Raw genomic sequence first — 6000 nt, forward strand, 5'->3', positions numbered from 1 at the left:
TATTTTTTATTTTTTGCATTAGCTAAATCCCAATGGGCAAGGCGGCCCACATACAAACTCTCCATAGAAAAACTTGAAACTTGACAAGGATATGGCTCTCCCACCACAGATCCTTTTATCTCCACTTCTAGCAACTAGGGATCCATCTCACCCTCTAGATTCTGTTGCAATATTGCACATTAGTTTCCCCCTTTCTTAGTTCTATATATAGATCCCTAGTTTTACTTTTTAATAGTTTAGCCCCATTAAACCAAGTCAATCGTAATCTTCATTAACATCATAAAAAACTTCTATTTTCCTCCTTGAAAAAGATGGTTGTAAGACATGGATTTTAGGAAATGAAGAAATTTTATGACCCTATTCATAATTAGGATTACAAAAAAACCTATTAATAGAAATGTGGAGCATATGGACCACAATGTGTGGTCCACTCTTGTATTGCAAAATGTAAGATACCACCCATCTCGTCACCAAGGAGGATAGGGAGGAACCTGCCATGTGCCTTGGTTCGCCACCACAAATAATAGCACTCTATGCTATTTGCATTTTGATTTCTTTGCAACCACCTTGGCCTCTTTGGCTCCCCCTGCCTATAGACTGGGACTCTTCCACTTGTGTATGATTGTTAATGTGAATCATTTGACTGTTGTTGTTAAGAATTCTGATTTTTTTGTTGGCCACCACCTTGGCCTCGACCACCACGACCTCTACCTCTGCCTTTACCTGAATTGGAGTAGAAGGCATGTTCTGATGTGTTCTTGCTTTGTGAAAAAGAGTCCTCACCTAAAGCTTTTTCTTCTATGATTAGCATAGGCACCAAGTCTTGAAAGTTGAGAATATTCTCCCTGACTGCAATGGAGGTCTTGAATGGCTTGTACTCTTTGCCAAGCCCATTCAAACAGACACTCACCAAATCATCATCTTCCACCGATACATTGATGAAACCAAGGGATTCAACAATGACCTTGATCTTTAAAGCATACTCATTGATAGACATGCTTTTCTTTTCCACAATATGTAGCTCTTGCTTCAGCTGCAATTTCCTTGCCTTTGTGTTGATCTGCACTAGGTTCTGCCATGCAACTACTGGAGTGTTGGCATCCTGTATGTGTCATATCGTTGTGTCTGTGATACTAATTGAAAGATAATACATGACTTTCCTTTCAACCTGGTTCCAAATCTTGAATGCCTTTATGTCTGCTAGAGTGGCATTCTCTTCAGACAACTCAGGAGGCTCTGCCATGCAACTACTGGAGTGTTGGCATCCTGTATGTGTCATATCGTTGTGTCTGTGATACTAATTGAAAGATAATACATGACTTTCCTTTCAACCTGATTCCAAATCTTGAATGCCTTTATGTCTGCTAGAGTGGCATTCTCTTCAGACAACTCAGGAGGCTCCTCATTGTCTCCTTTAACATAGTCCTAGAATCTTTTACCCATAAGGAAATTGGTCATTCTGAACTTCCAAGCATGGAAGTTGTTCTTTTCCAGGTTCTCACTGACAATCAGATTGATTCCATCACCAGACATGTTTTTCTGTAACAATTAAAAAATCTACAGCAGTCAATTTTTGTATACAACCTGTAACACAGTAGTATCTTCTATGGCTAATGTAACGGTACTTCACACAACCTGTAGGAGGTCACTAAATCTGACTAGAGTACATGTACATACACCCAATGTTAACAATACATGTGCAAACACTATCTACACTCCTCCCAAAATGCACTGTTGCACATTGTAAATAACCAAATTTTGACTAGATACACTTCTCAACCAGAACTTCCCAAAACTGCCGAAAATACCTTGCAGAGTGACAAAAATGGAGACCGAGACGTGCCCAAAATGAGCTTTTGATCGTAAAAATTCACTACAAAGTACTATGTACCACACAAGCACTTCCAAGCTTGTGAAGACAGCTCCTCAATATCAAAGATGTGTAGCTCTTGGAGCTACCGAGGGGTGTTGTACCTAAACAACATGGGAAAGAGATGGTGATGCTCTTACCCACCTTCCTTGCTTCCTTGTCCTTGCCTCTTGCTTGCCTTCTTATCTCTCACATGCACCGAAGCTCTGATACTATAAAGAGAATGTGGGGGAGAGAGAGATCTTGAGTTCCTTGCAAGCAAAACACACACACACACACACACACACACACACACACAAGAGTGCAAGACATGAGAGATGGATGGATGAATTTTCTTCTTTCTTCTTCTCTTCTCTACAACCATATAAATAAAAGATAAGAGTACATACATAAAGGGAAAGTACTCTCCTACAACAACATACAAAGTGGTTGGTATATAGTGTGAACCTGACTATATGAGCTAGTGTTATAACTATGCTATAACTCTAGTACTCCAAAGTGGCTGTCACACAACCTGTCATCCACTAGCAGCATATCAACCATAATTTCACCAACCATGGCAGTGGAATAAGTGTGGAAGCTGTCACCCAGGGGGGTCATCAATGTCAACATAAGGTACTACATACAACTTAAAAAGTAATCCAAGTAATCCTTAGGTTGTTTACACTCAATTAAAATGCATAATTTTTTCTTGGAACTCAGGAATCCCTTTGTATAACAACAAGCAAGGTGTACATGGCAAAACAAGCACAAGCATATCCACATTGATTGATGAGGGGCCACTTAGATATTGCACAAGTAATATTGGTGTTAAATTCTATACACTATTAGTATTGAATCCATTGCATAGACTTATGTCACTCTCATGGTTTTGAATTTTGCAGTGTTATTTGACTTTAGAAGAATAAAAATGGTGCTTGGAAATCCTATTAATATAGGAAGGGCATTTAGAAATAATATAGTCCTTAAACGAATTTAGGCACCTTTGTCATGCACTCCAAGGTGTGTGTGCCACAAATGACACATTCACAATTCAAGGCATTCTTTCTAATGTTGGGTATTAGCCCCAACATGGAATGTCATAGTAGGTGAGACTTGATATCTAGCACTTTTAAGTTAGCTTTCCCTCTCCCTCATCATTTCTTTAGGTCTTTTTTATGCATTTCTTATTGCCATGTTTGTAATGTAGATGGGGACAAGCAGCATATCTTTGACCTAACTAGACCTGTTCTTAATGATAATGAACCCTTAGTCGTTATTGGATCAATGGTGCAAGTTACAAATTTGGTGGTAAAAGCACAAGCACATGGCTACATAATGGTTAGTCTTGTGAATGTTCGGTGCAAGACTAAAGTAGGGTGTTTCGTATTTATTGACAATTGTGACCTACTTCTCATTTACATGACCTTCACAAGCATAGTGGTGGCAAGTATTTATCCTCCACCACCCATGATTGATTTTATTATCGATAATAGTGTCCAAGCTAACTGGGTGAGGTCAAGAGATGGACGCCCTTGGCGAGGTATGGATTAGCATGTTGTACTTATTTCATGTTTGTAATTGTTGAAGGATCTTGCCATAATATGGCTATTGGAATTGACTACTTGCAAGAGGCTGTCAGCATGTAAAGTCATGGTCAAAACAGGGAAATGTAGTTGTTGAACTATATTCAGGAGCAAGAGATTTTGCTCTAGTGGTCCGTTATGGTAGATGTGTTATATGTGTGGAGCTTGATGAGGCTGTTGTAAATATTGTTCTATATACATTTGCATCTTAAAGATCACAGCAAATTAATTTGTTCCTTTTGATCTCATGTATTTGAAAAATATAATGACGGATGACATGTTCCATTGTATTGAGACATGTTCATTGTTGCTATTTGAAAAGATAGAGAGAGAGAGAGAGAGAGACAGACAGAGAGAGAGAGAGAGAGAGAGAGAGAGAGAGAGAGAGAGAGAAGGGGGAATAGAGTTGAAGGAACAGAGGGAGGGAGGGCATGGACAAAGAGAGGGAGAGGGATAGACAACAAAGGGAGAGAGTATGGTGGCAATGAGGGAGAGAGAGGGAGAAGGATAGACAAAGGTGGAGAGAGCATGCATGAAAGTGAATGTAGAAGAAGGTAGAGAGAGAAAGGTAAGATGGATCTTGAAGGGCTTTGTTGGAGTTATTCTACTTATTATAAAAGTCTTCAATCCCTCTTGTTTTGAAGGAATTTCTTGGAGTTTTTCTAATAATAAAAGCCTTCAATTGCTAATGGAGATGTACTCAAACCTATAAAAAGACACTCTAAACATGAGTTTTTGCTATGGTTCATTTTTATCATTAACATTATCATTAGTGTTAATCTCTTTCTTGCATTTCTGGCATGCTAAGACGTTGATTCTATTCCATTTTTCTACACACCCCAATCATTTTCTAAACATAAAACTTAAGTTAGTATTAGAGCCACCCGTCCCTAGCTTGAAGAATAACAGCTTACACAACTTGATCATTGTATCCAATCCAAAAACATTCGATCAATGTTGCAAAGAAGCAATACGTTTAGATGACAGCATACTAAAAGATGAGCATGCTACGAGGTGTTCCTCATCTAAACCAAGTGAAGCAATGGCAAAAGAAAGATCAATCTCGAAATTAACATTCCCTGAATTTTATGCAGCCTTGCTTAAAACATTACAGCAAACATTTTTAAGACAGGATGAAAACCTTCAAAACCAGACATCCTTAATGCCTCTAAAAGTGAGGAGCGAAATGCCTTGTGTTGAATGCAATCACTAAGACCATCCCAATCCTCATTGTGCATACAAGGCACCTATTCTTCTATACTGCATATATTGTAAAACCTTGACCATGATACTAAAAAGTGTCCCGCTTCATCCAAAATGGACTCAAAACCTCCATCTCCCATGCACCAAACATAAACAGTCCAAAAGATAGAAAATGATCAGGAAGAAGTTAATCGAACACTTTAGTGTTTCTATTGTTGTGGACCTCACAAGGTGGCAGACTGCACATTTTGGAATACTTCCATGCCCATAGTCACTGACACCTTGCAAACCAATGTGTGAACGATGTGGCATTGATCACATGTTCCAAAATTGCCCAAGACGAGTTGCTTCAATGCAACTTGTCTCACAAAATACAACTCTTAACATCTTAAGTGTACAAAACAACAAGCGAATGGCCACGATACCATTGAATGTGCTTACACGCTTACAAGCCAAGGCACGAGAAACAGGAATGTAAAAGACAACACCTCAACATGGGTAGAAGAATATGCTTTAAAACAGAACCTAAAAGAGAAAACAAAACCTTCTAAACCAAAGAAAGACAAGGGACAAAAAACTATCGAAACCAAGGTCGAGTTAAAAGACAAGGAAAAGGAGTCTGTAGAGGCCATAAACCCAAAAGGAGACATAAACACAAAAGAGCCAAAAGCTATACATGATGTAGAAGCATCCACCTCAAAAGACACAACAGAAACCACAACACCCATACGTGCGACATACAAAAACCCAAAAGAAAATTTGATCTCGTCGCATGGGTAAACATAATGAAAAACTGACAAACCAAAGAAATTCAGAGAATGAAACAAGTTCTAGTACATCGCTAAGTGAGGATGAAACAAGTTCTTACTCTTCGCTCAGTGTACCACATAGACCAATCAAGAAACTAGAACCCCACCCAACCACCCCAAATGGATAATGATAATCACATGACATATGCGAAACGTAAAAAGAAAGCTTAGGAGAGCATGCTTAGCTTGGTTGAATGTCTTATAGGGTCACCGGTTGTGATTGAGCCTCATAATGCCAATCCTAAAAGAGCAACCAAGATACAAAGCCTAGAAGCTTAGGAGAGCATGCTTAGCTTGGTTGAATGTCTTATAGGGTCACCGGTTGTGATTGAGCCTCATAATGCCAATCCTAAAAGAGCAACCAAGATACAAAGCCTAGAAGCGTACCACTTCCCTTTTCAAGAGGAAGACATACTCTCTACAGAAGAGTCATTTGAAACAGACTGTACGAACTATAGCTTGAGAAAGCACGTGAGGAATTCAAAAATTCCCTTACAAGATTAAAAAAATCTCTCAAAACCTCATTCGGAGGAATGCTATTCTCTCATGAGAT

This window comes from Cibotium barometz, chromosome 52 (genome assembly GCF_041138505.1).
Source record: "Cibotium barometz isolate CiBa-2024 chromosome 52, ASM4113850v1, whole genome shotgun sequence".
NCBI classification, from domain to species: Eukaryota; Viridiplantae; Streptophyta; class Polypodiopsida; order Cyatheales; family Cibotiaceae; genus Cibotium; species Cibotium barometz.